This window comes from Eriocheir sinensis, chromosome 44, assembly GCF_024679095.1.
Source record: "Eriocheir sinensis breed Jianghai 21 chromosome 44, ASM2467909v1, whole genome shotgun sequence".
Classification (NCBI taxonomy): domain Eukaryota; kingdom Metazoa; phylum Arthropoda; class Malacostraca; order Decapoda; family Varunidae; genus Eriocheir; species Eriocheir sinensis.
Genome location: NC_066552.1, coordinates 12,544,646 through 12,563,391, shown reverse-complemented (window position 1 = coordinate 12,563,391; position 18,746 = coordinate 12,544,646). Strand labels below are relative to the sequence as shown.

At 42.4% G+C, this 18,746-nt stretch overlaps 1 pseudogene; it reads left to right on the top strand.

The window, feature by feature from the left end:
* The window catches only part of LOC126980519 (lachesin-like), a 49,331-nt pseudogene that overhangs the window by 7,802 nt on the left and 22,783 nt on the right, over positions 1-18,746 (top strand).

The following is an 18,746-nucleotide window of genomic DNA, read 5'->3' as shown; positions in this document are numbered from 1 at the left end:
GAAGATAATATTAGGAAGAAAAGATTAACGAGAAAATATCAGCAAACAAAAATATTGGAAAAAAATAGTAGCAAACAATAATACTAGCAAACAAAAACAGTAGCAAGTAAAACCGGGAAACAATAAGTAAATGAAATAAAAAAATATGAAGTGGCGTGCGTCATGAATGTTTGATTAACGATGACAGTAAGTTAATGATATGCACGGTAATTACAATGATTTACAGTGTTAGTGATTTAATGAACACAAATGCGGAGGACGGCTAAAAATGAGTAAGTGGACATTATGCAGCGGGTGGAAAGTTGCGTCATTATCGTTATTATATATAAAAATATTTGAATTAATAAGAAGAGTGAGAGCGAGAAGAATGATGATGCTAATGTTTTAATACTACTACTTCCACTACTACTACTACTACCACCGCTACCACTACTACTACTACTACTACTACTACTACTACTTTATACCCCTGCTACTACCACTGCATGTTATCTTCATTATATATGCCATTATCACAAGTGTAAGTTATCTCTACCATTTTCCTAATCTGTTGTATCTCATTTCTATATTCCCTTCTCCTGCCTATCCTCTCTCCCCACGTATTTCGTAACCCTTCCTTTTCTATCACCATCCATCCCTCCTCCTCCTTCCTTCTCAACTTCTCCATTCCTTCGCAGACATTGCATATTTTGCCCTCCTCATCTCTTACCGGAGGAATGAATAATCGCTTTTCTTGAACCTGCTTTTTTAATCTAACTTCTGTTGCTCCAACTCAGCGCTTTTCCTTCTTTATTTCTCCCTATTTTCATCCAGTATATAAAGAGCAGTAAATCGGCTGGCCCGTCTTATGTTCTGTCGCTTCCCTTTTTCTGCGCCTCAGTCCAAAGTTTAGTCCACTAACTCGGGAAGGAAAAGATGCTTCCTCTCGGTGCTTCCGCTTCCCACTAGAGGCTCCCTGATTCAGTAATTGCTCTCCCTGGCGGGCGCATATTCTCAAACAATTCGGGGCTTACACATCCACATTTGATAAGGCTTTCGGAGACGTTGTGGCTATCTCCAAGGGTAGTTTGATAAGGCCTTCGCAAACGTTGAGCGAATTTCCAAGAGTAGTTTCATAAAACTTACCCAGAGGTTATTTTCAAGGGTAGTTGTATAAGGCTTTCGCAGAGTTAGTGGGTATTTTCTTTAATATTCTTATAAGGCTTTCGCAGACGTTGTGAGTTTTTCCATTGGTAGTATTATAAAGTTTTCGCATATCTTGTTGGTATTTCCAAGGGTAGTTTTATAAGGCTTTCACAGTCGTTGTGTGCATTTACATGTGTAGTTTTATAAGGCTTTCGCAGACGTTATGGGTATTTCCAAGGGTATCTTCATAAGGCTTTTGCAGACGTTGTAGATATTTCCAAGGGCAATTCTCTAAGGCTTTCGCAGAGATTATTATTATTACGATTATTTCTAAGGATAGTTTTTTTATGGCTTTTTCAGACGTGGGTATTTCCAATGGTAGTTTTAAAAAACTCGAAGACGTTGTGGGCATTTCCAAGGGTAGTTTTAAAAAACTCGAAGACGTTGTGGGCATTTCCAATGGTAGTTTTAAAAACTCGAAGACGTTGTGGGCATTTCCAAGGGTAGTTTAAAAAAACTCGAAGACGTTGTGGGCATTTCCAAGGGTAGTTTGATATGGCTTTCGCAGACGTTATGGGCAGTCCATGCGTAGTTTAATAAGGTTTTCACATGACATTGTGGGTATTTCCAAGGACAGTTTTGTAAGGCTTTCACAAACGTTTTGGATACTTAGATGGTTAGTTTTATAAGGCTTTCCCAGATTTAAAAAAAAAAATTAATATTAAATTAATATTAGATCAAGTAAATTTTCTTATAATTCTTGGATCATTTGCTGCTGTATGTATGAAAACAATGCAAGATTGACTAATAAAATATGCGAAGAGGCTTACGAAAATGTGGCTGTCCCGGCTCCTTGCTAGATTCAAACAATTTCACCTCCCAACACCTTCCCTTCTCTTCCGGAAAAAAAACCTTTGATTTTTATGGTAGCAAAAAATGACCGAAGGTGTTTGACAGTCGAAGGGGTTTATTTATGGTACGGCCGTAAGGCTCTCCGTCTCATCAACTTCCCTCCTCTTACTGACAGTCTCCTACCTCTTATTTAAATTCCGCCGCACTGTTGCATTACTCTCTTAAACCTTCCTTTGTCTGTATTTCCTCCTGCTGACGACTTGACCTCTTTCAAGAGAAGGGTGTCAAGACACCTCTTCTCCCGAAATTGACCTCTCTTTTGCCTCTCATTCTGTTTTCTTTCACTGGAGCACCGATTGACTGGCTTTTTTGTTGCTTTTTTTGTTTTATTGCCCTTGAGCTGCCTCCTTCACTGTAAAAAAATACCGTCAACTATATTAGATATTGAGTTTAGAGACTATAAGCACTGTCGCAAACAGATGTTATGTTATTATAAAGCTTGCTAATATTCTCGGTGGCGGACATCGCCAAGGCTTTTAATAATTATAATTACAAATCTTGTATATTAACAAAACAGCATTTTGCGACAGTACTGATAATTTTTAAATCAAAATCGAATATAATTCATGATATTTGTTGTTGTTGCCTCCATACTATTGGCTCTATAGTGTAGTCCCTACTAATTGCGTACCGTATATTATCCACGAAATCGGGCACGCCCAGTGACAGCAAATTGCCAGGGAACGATAATTCACACCTAAGACAACAACAGCAGCAGTAGTGGCATTATTATTATTATTATTATTATTATTATTATTATTAGTAGTAGTAGTAGCAGTAGTAGTCGTAATAGTGTTAGTCGTAATAGTAGTAGTAGTAGTAGTCGTAATAGTAGTAGTAGTAGTAGTAGTAGTAGTAGTAGTAGTAGTAGTAGTAGTAGTAGTAGTAGTAATTACAAATAGTAGTAGTTGCATACAAATTATCCGGGATTAACGCCGGCGGTAATTTCGTTTCAGCAGTTTGGTCTTATTTAACTTCGCCACATAAAATTTGAAGCGCTAACTTAATCCTCACGTTTTCATCTCATTAAAAAAACAAAACTTTGTCCGCTGCAGTAATAGTTCACAGCAGCTTTTTTTCTTTATTATTTAAACATTTTTGCTGAATGTAATTTAAGGATTTTTCTTTTCAATTTATCTTGAATAAATACGTTTGTATATTTATCATGTCGGTTACGCTACTGCTATGCATTTGTTCCAGTGTGATATCCATATTTTCTCCTCGTCAACATCAATGTTTAAAATTTTGTACATCACAAGTTTGGTGTATTAGCGGCAGTCTGCTTTGTAGTGTTTGATCATTGACCTAGTGCGTGTAGCCGGACCTGAATTGTTTCCTGCTCGCTGAAGGGAGAAGAAACATACCTAAGGATACACAAAGATATCAGGATACTGCCTTTGAGACATTGCCTTCGTTCTTGGGAATAACATTACTCTCGGTCCAGCTGCACACGTTTTACTACTCTAGCATATCCGGATTATATCCATATACAATCCAAATCCTTTATACAAGAGTTAAGCAGCACCTTTATTCCTTCATTACTTTCACTGAACGGAATTCATTTGTATTTCATTCTACCTACGACTTGAACTCTTTTAAAAGAGGAGATTCAAGACACCTAACCACCCAAGACTGCACCTCTCCTGGTCACTCCTTTTGTTTGTAGTAGGGAGTTTGTAGTAGCGAGCTTTTTTTTTTATGCCCTCTGCTGCAAAAAAACTTCCTTGGGAGGAGACAAAGGGGCGGGGCGGCCACACAACGCTTCTTTAAGTCTATATTTAGCCAACGCTCCATCAGACTTTACTGCGTCGATTCCGCGGAAAAATGTCAACTTTAGGCTCACGCAGAGGGGCTCCCGAGAAGGAATGCTTGAGGTAAAACATGCAGAAACTGAAGTGCGTGTAACGGACTTTAGTAGAAGATGTTAAATGGGTTCTGAGTGGCTGAGGAGCGGCGCAGAGGTGACCTGTGAAGTATCTCGGGGAGGGCACACACAGTATTCTATAGACATTTCGGCGTCCAGGGACACATATTTGGTAAGGCTTTGGTACAGGCGTCTGCTGGGCATTTCCATGTGTAGATTCATGATCTTGGTGGAAGTTTGACAAAGGTTCTGCACCATGATCGTAAAACAACAATAATAAGAACACAATAATAAAAATAATCTCCTTCCCGGCCTTTGGAAATTGGTATATAAAGCGACAACCGGAAGCGTCTTAGAAAACTAGACTGTACATTCCTTTGGACGCGCTCGGGATGAGGCGTATTCATGAATTGTCTTCGTATCGGTGCTCTCCAATATGCAGTTAATTATCCGAGCTATTGCTTAATGAATAAGGGCTTACGTGGTGCAAGGGTTAGCACGCCCGGCCCGCAATACTGATCCAGGATGCGGCCTGCTGCTGGTGTTGATACGAACTAATATAACGCTCAAAGGAAAGAATGAACTGTAGAGAAGAAATATGATGGTGTGGAGATGTAAACGCACCAGGAAATAAAGCCAGGAGAAGGGAAGGAAGACGAAGAGGTGGAGAATTGAACACAAAATATGGAAATACGTATTAGCAGGATACAGATAGTTGTATTTCTCTCTCTCTCTCTCTCTCTCTCTCTCTCTCTCTCTCTCTCTCTCTCTCTCTCTCTCTCTCTCTCTCTCTCTCTCTCTCTCTCTCTCTCTCTCCCCCCCAAAACACGAGAAGAAACATTTGTGAGCGACAATTTGAGTTTTTTTGTTTTTTTTTTGTTTGCAGTTCATGTTTTTTTTTTCTTACGATTTTTTCCCCCACTGTGTGTGTGTGTGTGTGTGTGTGTGTGTGTGTGTGTGTGTGTGTGTGTGTGTGTGTGTGTCCTTCCTTTCATCTCACTCCTCCTGTAAGGCACTAATGCATATGATGTCATGTAGATATTATATGTAAAGAAATGTACAGGTCGAAACACAAGCTCTGTATGGCGCCACCGGATGTTTAAAAAGAAAAAAAAGAGAGAGAGAGAGAGAGAGAGAGAGAGAGAGAGAGAGAGAGAGAGAGAGAGTATAGCAATAAAGAAAAGGCACAGACAGAAATACAAAAACATCATTTGAAGAAGAATAAGAATATAAAAACCAAGCATTGGAAGGATGAAAACAAGACAATAGAAGGAAGAAAGTGTACGGAAAAAAAGAAGGTTTGCATTGAAGTGGGAATAAAGGAAAGGGAACAAGAAAGGGATGAAGGAAGGAAGATAATGATGGATGGAGGAATGAAGGGAGAAAAACAAGCAGTTAGTAAAAAAAATGAGTGTTTGAGGAACCCAGGAGGAGAAAGAAGAGGAGGAGGAGGAGGAGGAGGACAACGAGAACCACAACAACTGGGAAGAGAAGAAAAGGAATAAAATGAGGAAAAGCATAACGATGACAACTGGGAGGAGGAGGAGGAGGAGGAGAAAGAAGAGGAGGAGGAGGAGGAGGAGGAGGAGGAGAAGGACAACGAGAACCTTTGGGAAGAGAAGAAAAGGAATAAAATGAGGAAAAGCATAATGATGACAACTGGGAGGAGGAGGAGGAGGAGGAGGAGGAGGAGGAAAAAAAGGATAGTTAAGGTGGATGAGAAGAAATGGAAGGAGTTCGAGGTGGAGGAGGAGAAAGAGTAGTGGTAGTAGAAGGAGGTAGAGGAGGAAAAAAAAGAGGAGAAGTTGAGGTGGAGGAAAAGAAAGAAGGGGAGATGAATGAGAAGGAAAGTAGTAGTAGGAGGAGGAGGCAGAAGAGTTAGAGGAAGAGGAGTCAGAGGAGGTAGAGGATTAGAAAGAGAAGAAAGATAATTAAAAAAAATAAGATGTGATGAGGGAGGAGGAAAAGGAAGACTGATGATAAGGAGGTAAAGGATGAGGAGGAGGAGAAGAGAAGGAAAATAAGAAAGAAGACCAGAACGGGAGGAGATCGAGAAAGTAAAATATAACGAAGCATGGAAGCACGGAAGAGCAGTGAACAGAGACAGGCAGTTGGCTAATTACGATCTGGCTCCTTTGGGATTTCCTCTCCTCGTCTCTTCCTGCAGAACGGACAAGGGAGGAGAAGGAAGAAGAGGAGGTGAAGGCGGAAGAGTAGTAATGGTAGGATGAAGAGGAGGAGGGAGAGGAGAAGGAGGAGGAGGAGGAAAAGATGAAAGAAACATGGAAACATGGAAATGCAGGCAACAGAAAGCCAATTGGCTCATTACGAGGTCGTCCGCTTTGGAGATTTAATCTGCTCGACAGCCACTTGGAGTTTGAGGAGCAGATGAAAGCACCTCGATATTGAGGAGCAGATGAAAGCACCTCGATATTGAGGAGCAGATGAAAGCACCTCGTTATTCAGTTTACTCCCGACGCAGCGAAATGACGGTCGATTCGATATTTGAAGGAGTTGATGGTATTCGGATTTACTACTTCTGAGGGAAGATTGTTCCAGTGGCGGATGACTTGGCTTGAAAAGAAACTCCTTCCAGTGTCTGTGTTACATCGACTCGACTGAATGGGTAAACCGTTATTTCTAGTTCTTGAGTTGGTTTGCAGTTCAAAGAATTTGGAGTGATCGACGTTATTGAACTTTTTCAGGTACTTGAAGACTTGAATCATATCCCCTCGTATGCGTCTTTTCTCCAATGTAAAGAGATTGAGTCGCTTGAGTCGTTCCTCGTACGGTTGAGCCCTTAAGGTTGGAATCATCTTCGTGGCGCGTCGTTGAATCCTTTCCAGTAAATCAATGTCCAGTCTGTAATTAGGAGACCAGAACTGTACTGCATACTCGAGGTGCGGTCTTACCATGGAATTATACAAGGATAGCATCACGTCTGGCGTTTTACACTCGAAGTTCCTCGCAATGAACCCGAGCATAGTGTTGGCTTTGTTATATGCTTTTTTACAGTGATTCGCGTGTTTCAGGTCACTGCTGATAGTGACTCCAAGATCCTTTTCCTCCTGCATCGCATCTGCATTCTGTTCGAGAGAGAGACTACTTTCTCCTCCTTCTGCTCATCCTCCTCCTGCTCTTCCTCTACCTGCTCTTCCTCCTCCTGTCCCTCCTCAGGTTATAGTGATTCATGCTTCAGGTTCCTCCTCCTCCTCCTCCTCCTCCTCTCTTCCTCCTCTCCTCCTCCTCCTCCTCCTCCTCCTGTTCCTCCTGTTCCTCCTCCTCCTCCTCCTCCTCCTCCTCCTCCTCCTAGGGCAGCGGTGATTCAAGCTTCAGGTATTGGCCAATCACACCCGCAATGGTCGGGCTTCACGGCCAAAGTTATGCCGGCCTCAAGCTAATGTTCGTGACTTAGGAGCCTCAAGGGAAGGACTCACGAGATGAGCTGGGCGGCGGCAGTCCGGCGTGAACCTCAGAATTGATGCCTTCCCGGTTGGGGGGTGAAGGGAGGGTATGAGTTGGTCGTGTGCGGGGAGGGTATGTGTAAATGTCGGGGGTATGTGTGGGGTATGGGTATGTGTGTGGGGGGTATGTATGTTTGTGGGGGAGGTGGAGGGATGTGTGTGTGGGGGGGATTATGTGTGTGTGTGTGTTGGGGGAGTGGAGGGTGTATGTGTGTGTGTGTGTGTGTGTGTGTGTGTGTGTGTGTGTGTGTGTGTGTGTATGTGTGTGTGTGTGTGTAATGCTTTCAATAGTAATAAAAGTAACAATAACAGTAATGACAACTATACTGTTTACTGATGGAACAACAATTACATAGGGAATAGGAAGGAAGTGCGGGTATCAATTTTAGGAGTAAGGTACCCCAGTTTTGGAAGTAAGGGTACCAGTTTTGGAAGCTAAGGTACCAGTTTTGGAAGTAAAGGTCCCAGTTTTAGAAGTAAGGGCACCAGTTTTGGAAGTAAGGGTACCGGTTTTAGAAGTAAAGGTACCAGTTTTGGAAGTAAGGGTACCAGTTTTAGAAGTAAGGGTACCGGTTTTAGAAGTAAAGGTACCAGTTTTGGAAGTAAGGGTACCAGTTTTAGAAGTACGGGTACCAGTTTTGGAAGTAAGGGTACCAGTTGTAGGAGTAAAGGTACCAGTATTATTGAACCAGTTTTAGGAGTAAGGGTATCTGTTTTAGGAGTAAGGGTACCAGTATTATTGTACCAGTTTTAGGAGTAAGGGAACCAGTTTTAGGAGTAAGAATACCCGTTTTAGGAGTAAGGTTACCAGTTTTGGAAGTAAAGGTACCACTTTTATAAGTAATGCTACCAGTTTTGGAAGTAAGGGTACCAGTTTTAGGAGTAAGGGTACCAATATTATTGTATCAATTTTAGGAGTAAGTGTACCAGTTTTAAGAGTAAGGATACCCGTTGTAGGAGTAAGGGTACCAGAAGTATTGTACCAGTTCTATGAGTAAGGGAATCTGTTTTAGGAGTTCTATCTCTGCTGTGGTAGACGGTCACTGTTCTTCTCCCAAACCTATCAACAGTGGTGTTCCACAAGACTCTGTCCTATCACCCACTCTCTTCCTCTTATTCATCAGTGATCTTCTTTCTATAACAAACTGTCCTATCCACTCATACGCTGATGACTCCACTCTGCATTATTCAACTTCTTTCAACAGAAGACCCTCTCAACAGGAATTACAAGACTCCAGACTGGAGGCTGCAGAACGCTTAACCTCAGACCTTGCTATCATTTCCGATAGGGGTAAAAGGAACCTAGTGTCCTTCAATGCCTCAAAAATCCAATTTCTCCACCTATCAACTCGACACAATCTTCCAAACACCTATCCCCTTTTCTTCGATAACACTCAGCTGTCACCATCTTCAACACTAAACATCCTCGGTCTATCCTTAACTCAAAATCTTAACTGGAAACTTCACATCTCCTCTCTCACTAAATCAGCTTCCTCGAGGCTGGGCGTTCGGTATCGTCTCCGCCAGTTCTTTTCTCCCGCACAGTTGCTATCCATATACAGGGGCCTTGTCCGCCCTCGTATGGAGTATGCATCTCACGTGTGTGTGTGTGTATGTGTGTGTGTGTGTGGGGGGGGGGCTCCACTCACACAGCTCTGCTGGACAGAGTGGAGTCTAAGGCTCTTCGTCTCATCAGCTCTGCTCCTCTTACTGGTAGTCTTCTACCCCTTAAATTCCTCCGCCATGTTGCCTCTCTTTCTCTCTTCTATCGATATTTTCACGCTGACTGCTCTTCTGAACTTGCTAACTGCATGCCTCCCCCCCTCCCGCGGACCCGCCGCACACGACTTTCTACTCAATCTCATCCCTTTACTGTCCAAATCCCTTACAGACGAGTTAACCAGCATCTTCACTCTTTCATCCCTCACGCTAGTAATCTCTGGAACAATCTTCCTTCATCTGTATTTCCTCCTGCCTACGACTTGAACTCTTTCAAGAGGAAAGTATCAGGACACCTATCCTCCCGTAATTGACCCTTCTTTCGGCCACCTCTTTGGATTCTTTACACGAGCAGCAAGTAGCGGGCTTTTTTATTATTGTTTCCTTTTTTTGTGCCCTTGTGCTGTCTTCTTTGCTGTAAAAAAAAATAAAAGGATACCAGTATTATTGTACCAGTTTTAGGAGTAGGAGTACCAGTTTTAGGGATACCCGTTTTAGGAGTAAGGGTATCTGTTTTAGAAGTATGGCATCATTTTTAGGAATGAGGGTACCAGTTTTAGAAAGGAAGGTACCAGCTTTAGTATCAATTAACCAGATTAGGTACTTTTGTCTGTCATAAAAGCCTCACTTTCTCTCTCTCTCTCTCTCTCTCTCTCTCTCTCTCTCTCTCTCTCTCTCTCTCTCTCTCTCTCTCTCTCTCTCTCTCTCTCTCTCTCTCTCTCTCTCTCTCTCTCTCTCTCTCTCTCTCTCTCTCTCTCTCTCTCTCTCTCTCTCTCTCTCTCTCTCTCTCTCTCTCTCTCTCTCTCTCGCTCTCTCGCTCTCGCTCTCTCGCTCTCTCGCTCTCGCTCTCTCGCTCTCTCGCTCTCGCTTTCTCTCGCTCTGTCTCCTGCCAAAGCGAGCGGGGGTGATTGATGAAGATTAATTAAGTCTTTGCCCCGCAGATGCCGTGCCGGAGAATGACTTAGAGATGATAATAATAATAATAATAATAATAATAATAATAATAATAATAATAATAATAATAATAATAATAATAATAATAATAATAATAATAATAATAATAATAATAATAATAATAATAATAATAATAATAATAATAATAATAATAATAATAATAATAATAAAAACAAGATTAATTTGAGTGAATGTGCGTATTGTATATTAACGAGCGACTACTCTAACAGGAAAACAAACAAGGACTTCTGGATTAATGAAGGAATGGCGGTTTTTTTCTTTTTCACACAAGATCATTAAAAGTCTTGTCAAGTCAGTCAGTGTGTTAATCAGTTAGTATGTTACCCAGTCAGTCAGTACGTTCACCAGTCAGTCAGTATAACAATCAGTCAGTCAATCAGTCAGTTAATCAGTTAGTGTGTTGTCAGTCAGTCACAATGTTAGTCAGTTGTAAGTCAGTCAGTCAGTATTTTAGTCAGCCAGTATGTTAGTCAGCAGTCAGTCAGTCAGTCAGTGTGTGTCTGTGTGTGTGTGTGAGTGGATAAGTGTGGGTGTGTGTATGTGTGTGTGTGGGGGGATGAGGGAGAGAGAGAGAGAGTGTGGGTTGGTGGGTGCGTGGGGGGGTGAGTGTGTGTGTGTGTGTGTGTGTGTGTGTGTGTGTGAGTGGATAGGTGTGTGTGTGTGTGTGTGTGTGTGTGTGTGTGTGTGTAAGTGGATAAGTGTGGGTGTGTGTATGTGTGTATGTGGGGGGATGAGGGAGAGAGAGAGAGAGTGGGTTGATGTGTGTGTGGGTGTGGGTGTGAGTGTGCGGGTGTGTGTGTGTGTGTGTGTGTGTGTGTGAGTGAGTGGATAAGTGTGGGTGTGTGTATGTGTGTGTGTGGGGGGATGAGGGAGAGAGAGAGAGAGTGGGTTGGTGTGTGTGTGTGTGTGTGTGTGTGTGTGTGTGTGTGTGTGTGTGGGTGTGAACAGTTACTTATTTACAGTTATTAATTTATAGTATCAGTTCAGCCGTTCCCTTATCGACAAATGTTAAATGTCAGGACTAGAGAACACGTTTTCTTCTGTATTTGCTAAACGTTTGTGTTGAGAGAAATACGACAAATATCAATTACTACCACTACTATTACTACCCCTGCTACTGCCACCGATACTACTACTACTACTACTTCCACTACTACCACCGCAACTACGATTGTTATCCTACCTCCACTGCTACCACCACTACTACTACTGCCGCTGCTACTGTATTTGGTCATAAAGTATCTTTAAACCATATGCTCTGAACGGCTGGAGAAGGAAAAAAGTGAAGACCTGGAGGAATAAGGGATAGGAAAAGAGTGATACACGGAGGCTGAGGAGGGAAGAAGAGGCTTGACGGTAAGATAATATAACTACTGGTGAATGAGGAAATTAACTATCTGATTAACTGACTGAGGGAGCAAGTGATTGAACGTGTATGTGATTGAGAAACCGATTAAGTGACTGATGTGCTTATTGTTCCACTGATTCATGGGTGGATGAAGAGAGGAAGGGAGTAATTGATTGAGTGAGTGGCGGAGGGAGGGAGAGAGGGAGAGAGTGGGAAGAGTGGTGAAGAGAAATAGCGAAAGGGAGAAGGAATCAATATGGAATGGAAGCTCATCATATGGAAGGAACTCAGTCCATAATGAAACTACGAACATAATAGGAAAGGAAGAGCTTGGTAATGCAAAGAGTGGTTAGGTAAGGAAGGGGCGGCGCAGGGCAGGAAGGGAGACTGATAAATGGAAGAAACTGAACCATTGTTGGGAAGGAGAAAGAAGAGAGAGAAAGAATAATGATAAAGAGGAAATAAATAAAGAGGATGATGGCGAATTGAAGGATGTAGAACTAGGAGGATGATAAGGATCAGAAGGTGAAAGATGGAGGAGAGAAGGGATGAGAATGAGCAAAGGAGGAGGACGAAAATAATGAGTAAAATTAGAAACAGGAGAAAAAGGAACGTAAGTAAAAGGATAATGAGTATGATGATGAGTAGTATGAGGAGGAGGTGGTGGAGGAGGACGAAAGAGAGATAAGGTGAAGGAATAGTAGATGGAGGAAAGATAGAGAAGAGATGAGGTAGATCATAAGGAAGGAGGAGGAGAAGGAGGAGAAAGCTGAGAAAGAGATATAGTAGATAATAAAAAGATAAGGATGAAACAGGAAGAGGAGGAAGCAAAGAGATAAAGGAAAGATGGAGATAAGTACTGGAATGAAAGAGGAAGAGGAGGAAGCAAAGATTAAAGTAATATAGATAGATAAAATATGAAGGGAGAGTAGATTATGACAGAAGGTGAACGTTTCAGGCCGTGCAGAGAAAACTTGCAGGATTTTCGAGCTTAGGACAGAAAATGAACGCTTACTGAACGACTAAGTGATTTTCACGGCGTTCGTCAGGTGCGCGAAACGAGAGTTAATTAACGCCACATGCCTGTGAAATTAACCTACGAGCGACTTTGACGCCGATCAACGTCCGATCAGAAAATTAGTGAGGAAAGTGAGTTGATAAATAGAGTGCGTGGTCGTCACGCTGGGTGAAGGATTGTGCTGCTTCCGGAGGAGAGGAGAAGTAGGAGGAGGAGGAGGAGGAGGAGGAGGAGGAAAAAGTTGGAAAGTTTCGTTTAGTCGGCGCAACATCTGTGGTCATATGCCGGAGAGAAACAGAAGGGGAAGGAATTATAGGAGAAGGGAACAGATCCCAGGAGACGGGACACAACCCCCGATTAATACCTGGTACCTATTCACTGCTGGGTGGACAGGGGCGTAGGGTATCGGAAAAGCCGCCCAAATTTTTCCACTCCGCCCGGGAATCGAACCCGGGCTCTCTCGGTTGTGAGCCGAGTGTGCTAACCACTGCACCACGAAGCCCCCGAGAGAGAGAGAGAGAGAGAGAGAGAGAGAGAGAGAGAGAGGCTATTGATGATCATGAAAATGTAGCTAGTCAAGATCAACAGGAACTGGTATTAGTACTACAACTACTATTACTACAACAACAACAACAGAAACAACTACTACTACGAGTACTAATACTACTATGACTACTAGTCTACTACTACTACTACTACTACTACTACTTCTACTACTACTACTACTACTTCCACTACTACTATTATTACTGTTGCTACTACTGCTACTAATATTACTACTACTACTGTTACTACTACAGCTACTATTAATGTCACTATTACTACTACCACAACTACTAATATTAATACTATTACTTATACTCCCAATGCTACTACTACTACTTTTATTATTATTATTATTATTATTATTATTATTATTATTATTATTATTATTATTATTATTATTATTATTATTATTATTATTATTATTATTATTATTATTATTATTATTATTATTATTATTATTATTATTATTATTATTATTATTATTATTATTATTATTATTATTATTATTATTATTATTATTATTATTATTATTATTATTATTATTATTATTATTATTATTATTATTATTATTATTATTATTATTATTATTATTATTATTATTATTATTATTATTATTATCATTATTATTATTATTATTACTGCAATATCCTGTGTTATTAGGGCTGCCAGGTGCTTAATAACCCACCCCAGGTGAGTAATTCCCCGCCCCTGTGCAGCCCAGGTGACACCACGGTTAATTAGCGGCAGGTAAAACAAAGGTGTGATTAATGACGCTCTTATAATGGGCTTCCCTCCGCTGCCTTCATTATGTACGTGCGCGCGCTCTCTCTCTCTCTCTCTCTCTCTCTCTCTCTCTCTCTCTCTCTCTCTCTCTCTCTCTCTCTCTCTCTCTCTCTCTCTCTCTCTCTCTCTCTCTCTCTCTCTCTCTCTCTCTCTCTCTCTCTCTCTCTCTCTCTCTCTCTCTCTCTCTCTCTCTCTCTCTCTCTCTCTCTCTCTCTCTCTCTCTCTCTCTCTCTCTCTCTCTCTCTCTCTCTCTCTCTCTCTCTGTGTATCTATCTACATGCCTAGCTGTATGTCAGTGTATGTGTGTATGTCTATCTCTATGTATGAATGTCTATCTATCGATCAATGTTATTTATCTATTTATCTACCTTTTTATGTATCTGCTAAGATACTTATCTAACACTTCATATCTACCTATCTCTATATTTCTACCTATCGATCCCTCTAACTCTCTATCTATCTATATACCTGTCTATCTTTATATCCTCCCCACCTCCTCTTCCCTTCATCCAAAACGCAGCACTAATTGTCTCTCATTTCCGCAGGGGATGCCGCCGCGGGCCCTCCTGTCGCTGGCCGGCGCCCTCACCTGCCTGGCGCTGGGTGAGTACTAAGGCTAACGGACCGGGAGAAGGAAGCGGAGGACCGACAGAGAGAGAGGAGTGGGGAAAAGGAGTTGAGAGAGAGAGAGAGACAGAGAGAGAGAGAGAGAGAGAGAGAGAGAGAGAGAGAGAGAGAGAGAGAGAGAGAGAGAGAGAGAGAGAGAAGGAAGTCTGACTCTCTCTCTCTCTCTCTCTCTCTCTCTCTCTCTCTCTCTCTCTCTCTCTCTCTCTCTCTCTCTCTCTCTCTCTCTCTCTCTCTCTCTCTCTCTCTCTCTCTCTCTCTCTCTCTCTCTCTCTCTCTCTCTCTCTTCTTTTAAAAATGGCTCTTATTACTATATAATCAATATCACCTACTGTATAAAACTTTTCTTCAATAATGATTAAAACAACACTGAGCACTGTGCAATACTCCTGAGGGGGAATTTGCATTGTGAGAGTATTAAATTAATCTCCTGCGTTAAGTTTATGTTCCTTTTAACAACTAAGCGCTTCTTCCTTGATAATGCACATCCGTCTCGTTCCTCGGCCATAATGTTCATACTCCGGCCCGCCTGCTCTCACCTTTAAACCTTATATGTCCTAGTTCTTTTCCTTCCTTTTCCTCGATAACACACATCCATCTATTTGCGTATTCTATGACATATATGTTTTTCTGTCGCTTCACTTGTACAATCTTCTTTTACTTCTCTTTCATTGCTTTCGCTGTCATTTTTACATTCTCGTATGGGGGCGGCTAAACAGGAAGCTTAGCCTATTGTGTCTGAACTCCTCCAGATCTACCTGATTCGTCTCGTCTCTTATAAAAATAATAATAATGAGAATCTCGATCGTCGTTCATATTAACCTGGTAGCAGCGGGGATCATGTTTCTTATTGGTCCCTCTAAGCGAGAAAAATGAGAAAAAAATCATTACTCACACAAACCATTTCGTAATATATATCAAAGCATTTGTGATCAGTTTATGTGTCATCTAATTTGGGGGGTTTATATAATGACACAAATTTGGCCCGTCGCTGCTACACGGTAAAGCCACAAATTTGGCCCGTCGCTGCTACACGGTAAAGCCACAAATTTGGCCAAAGAGAGAGAGAGAGAGAGAGAGAGAGAGAGAGAGAGAGAGAGAGAGAGAGAGAGAGATTAGGATTAGGGGATTTTTTTTTTTTTTTTTTTTTTACGTCTCCGCCTATTGCGCCGGTAGGCTTGTTTGAGGGGCCTGGATGGTATTCGGCACCAGCCCGTTATGGTGCAGGCAAGTGTTTATAGTGGCGCCAGGGGGAGGAGGAAAAGGAAGGGAAGCAGGAGAAGGAGGTGGTGGCCTGACTGACCTCCTGCTTTACCTTCCCTTGGCATAGGTCAGGTTAAGTTGCCAGGTGTCTCCTTGATAATAACTTCGTCAAAAATTACTAAAACACGGCCGCCAATTCGGGGTGCCTCGCACCTGCTCTCCGTCCGCCAAACAGGGCGGAGCAGCACTTCACGGGCTGAGGACGTGTGATAACGGACGATGGGAATGGCGGGACGGAGCCTCTCTTACTGGTTTACGAGCAAGCTCTCGTTTTTGTTAGAGCACTTGTACACCACCCGGTTCCTCGTCGTGGGACCTACTCAGGCCGGTACCAGTCAAGTGAATATTCCTATGTAGCCTTTCACACGGCATGTTCACAGTGGGGCTGCCGTTCTGTCGCCGGATGCACGCCGGGCGCCCCACTGCGCTGCACCGTCCAGTGGCTGGCACGGCTGCCACCCAGCAGTTATTCCGCGCTTTTCTACTGATTTATTTTCCATCAGCACAGAGATTGATGACAGTATAGACATTGGCCAACTTGTATCCCTTGTTGAGGAGAAATCAATATTTTGGGCCAAGACGCTAAATGACTACTACAGTTGAATTCTGGCTGTGTCAGCATGGAAGAAGTGGCTGTGTCAGCATGGAGGGAAGTGGGCCGCACACTGGTGTTCTCATGTTGCAGGCTTTTGTCCAAACATTGTAGCAGTTCACCAAGCGTCCATGGACATAGGAGAATACTAGTTAAAGAATTTTGCATCCTCCTTCCTCATATGAACTCTGTGTATATCTTTGTTCGATGAGGTTGTGGCCAGTGGATTCTGTACTGTTGCCTTTCCCTCTTCCTTAAGTGAAAGAGTTACATGACTTTCAGATGCTGCCTGAGATCCCTATTCAGCTGCAGGGAACATACTGGTGAATTTATATCTAGGCAGGAAGGCAGATTGCCGGCTCTGCATCGTGACTCTCCGTGGCGAGGAACCGGATAGTGTGAAAGGATCACGGCGCCGGGGAGTCATTGAGCCGTTAACGGCCAAGGCGAGAGGCCGGATAGTGTGAAAGCAGACTTTTTCTAAAAAAGTTGTTTAATCAAGGGAACATGTGATAAGACCGAGCGAATGACGTGACAGAGCTCCCGTTACTAAGCTGTGAGTGAGCGGATATTGCTCGTGTCATCCTCGCTGGACGGCCTCTGCACGGGTGCAGTAATGCCGATGCTCCGCCCCACGGCATCACTATTTTTTTAAAGCAATACGGCCATCGCGTGACGCCTCGTACAACAGGTAGGGGGGTTATGCGCAGGTGTTAAAAAGTGTTGCATAATATCTCCATACTCCGCGATTTCGTCGGGAAAAAATGAATGGAAATATCATCAGAGCTTTTTCACGAACTCGATCTCGTATTTAAGGTATTTAGTTGATTCTTGAAACCGTTGGCTGCTTCCGGAACGAGGCAACTTTAGTCTTGTTAGCACATAAAATGACAATTTAATGTGTTAATGTAGAAGTAAAAGGTGAGAGAAGTGGGAGGAGGTGTAAGCGACCCCGTGCTGAAGGGAAATGGGAATGAGGAGGACTGGGAGGGGAACGGGCAGGGAATTGTTTGCAGAGAGGATGGGAGGGGGGGAGTGTGGTAGAGAGAAGGGGAGGAATGGAGGAAGGGACTGAGGAAGAGAGCAGATCGGAGGATCAGGTGTGGCTCCCGCTTCTCCCACCTACAGTCAAGTAATCTATTAGCTTAGAATGTTTTAAGATAGATAGCTAGGTTGCTGTGTGCCTGGGATTAATTAATTATTTCTTAAATTCCAGCGAGTTTCGTTGTTGCTTTAAATAAACATAAGAGCAGGTTTATCTGGCCTTTGTTTGTCCTATGGGTGTGTGACTGGTCATAAATAATTAAATAATTAAAGGACACGAAGGGGCTGTGAGTCTGAAACTCAATTTTCAGATATTTTATTTTATACATTTTATTGCTGAGAATTTACGGGATTTTCGGAAGTCCAGACCTTTCAAGAACCCCACAATCTCCAAAGGTCGAAAAGGAGATCAGTCGGGTTCTCAAGAGTGTTTTTATTAGGTTCATGTTACAGAAGAAGGGCCAGACTACCACCAGGTTCATAAGGGCCAGACTACCACCAGGTTCATAAGGGCCAGACTACCACCAGGTTCATAAGGGCCAGACTACCACCGGGTTCATAAGGGCCAGACGACCACCAGGTTCATAAGGGCCAGACTACCACCAGGTTCATGAGGGCCAGACTACCACCAGGTTCATAATATTACCCCTGGAAAGTCCAAAAAAAAAAAAAAAAAAAAACTAGGAATGCCTTGTCAAATGTGTGTACTTCGGCGGCAAAATGTTCAGAAATATGACACTTAGCATCGTCACACTCCACTTATACCCCTTGGCACACTGACTTGAGTGTTTCCCAATATTATCTTCTACTTGACCTCCCTCCTCCGCCTCTTCCTCGCACCTACTCTCCCTTCCCCGCGTCCTCCCACCTTCCATCTCCCTCCCGTATCACACCTTCCTCCTCCTTCACCACCTCCTCCTCTGCTTCGGCCTCGTAACACACCCGTCCGCTGATAAGGATTAAGGACGCCAGGCAGTGTTCCGGATCAGCGAGGGTGAAGCGGCAGCAGCGTTACAAGATTGCCATACTCTGAACAGTATTTTCCTGTTTATGCCCCATAACAAGAAGAAGAAGAAGAAGAAGAAGAAGAAGATGAAGAAGAAAAATAGAATAAAAATAAAAAGAAAAAGAAGAAAAGAAAAAGAAGAAGAAGAAGAAAAAAAGAAAAGAAAAGAAGGAAAAGAAGAAGCAGAAAAAGAAGAAGAAGAAAAAGAAGAAGAGGAAGAAGAAAATAAAAAAGAAGAAGAGGAAGAAGAAAAGGAAATAAGGAAAAAGAGAAGAAAAAGAATAAGAATTAAAAGAAGAAGAAAAAGAAGAAGCAGAATAAAGACAGACTATTGTAATGAGATGTATATATATATATATGTATATATGTATGTATGTATATATGTATGTATGTATGTATGTATGTATATATATATGTATGTTTGTGTGTGTATGTGTGTGTGTGTGTGTGTGTGTGTGTGTGT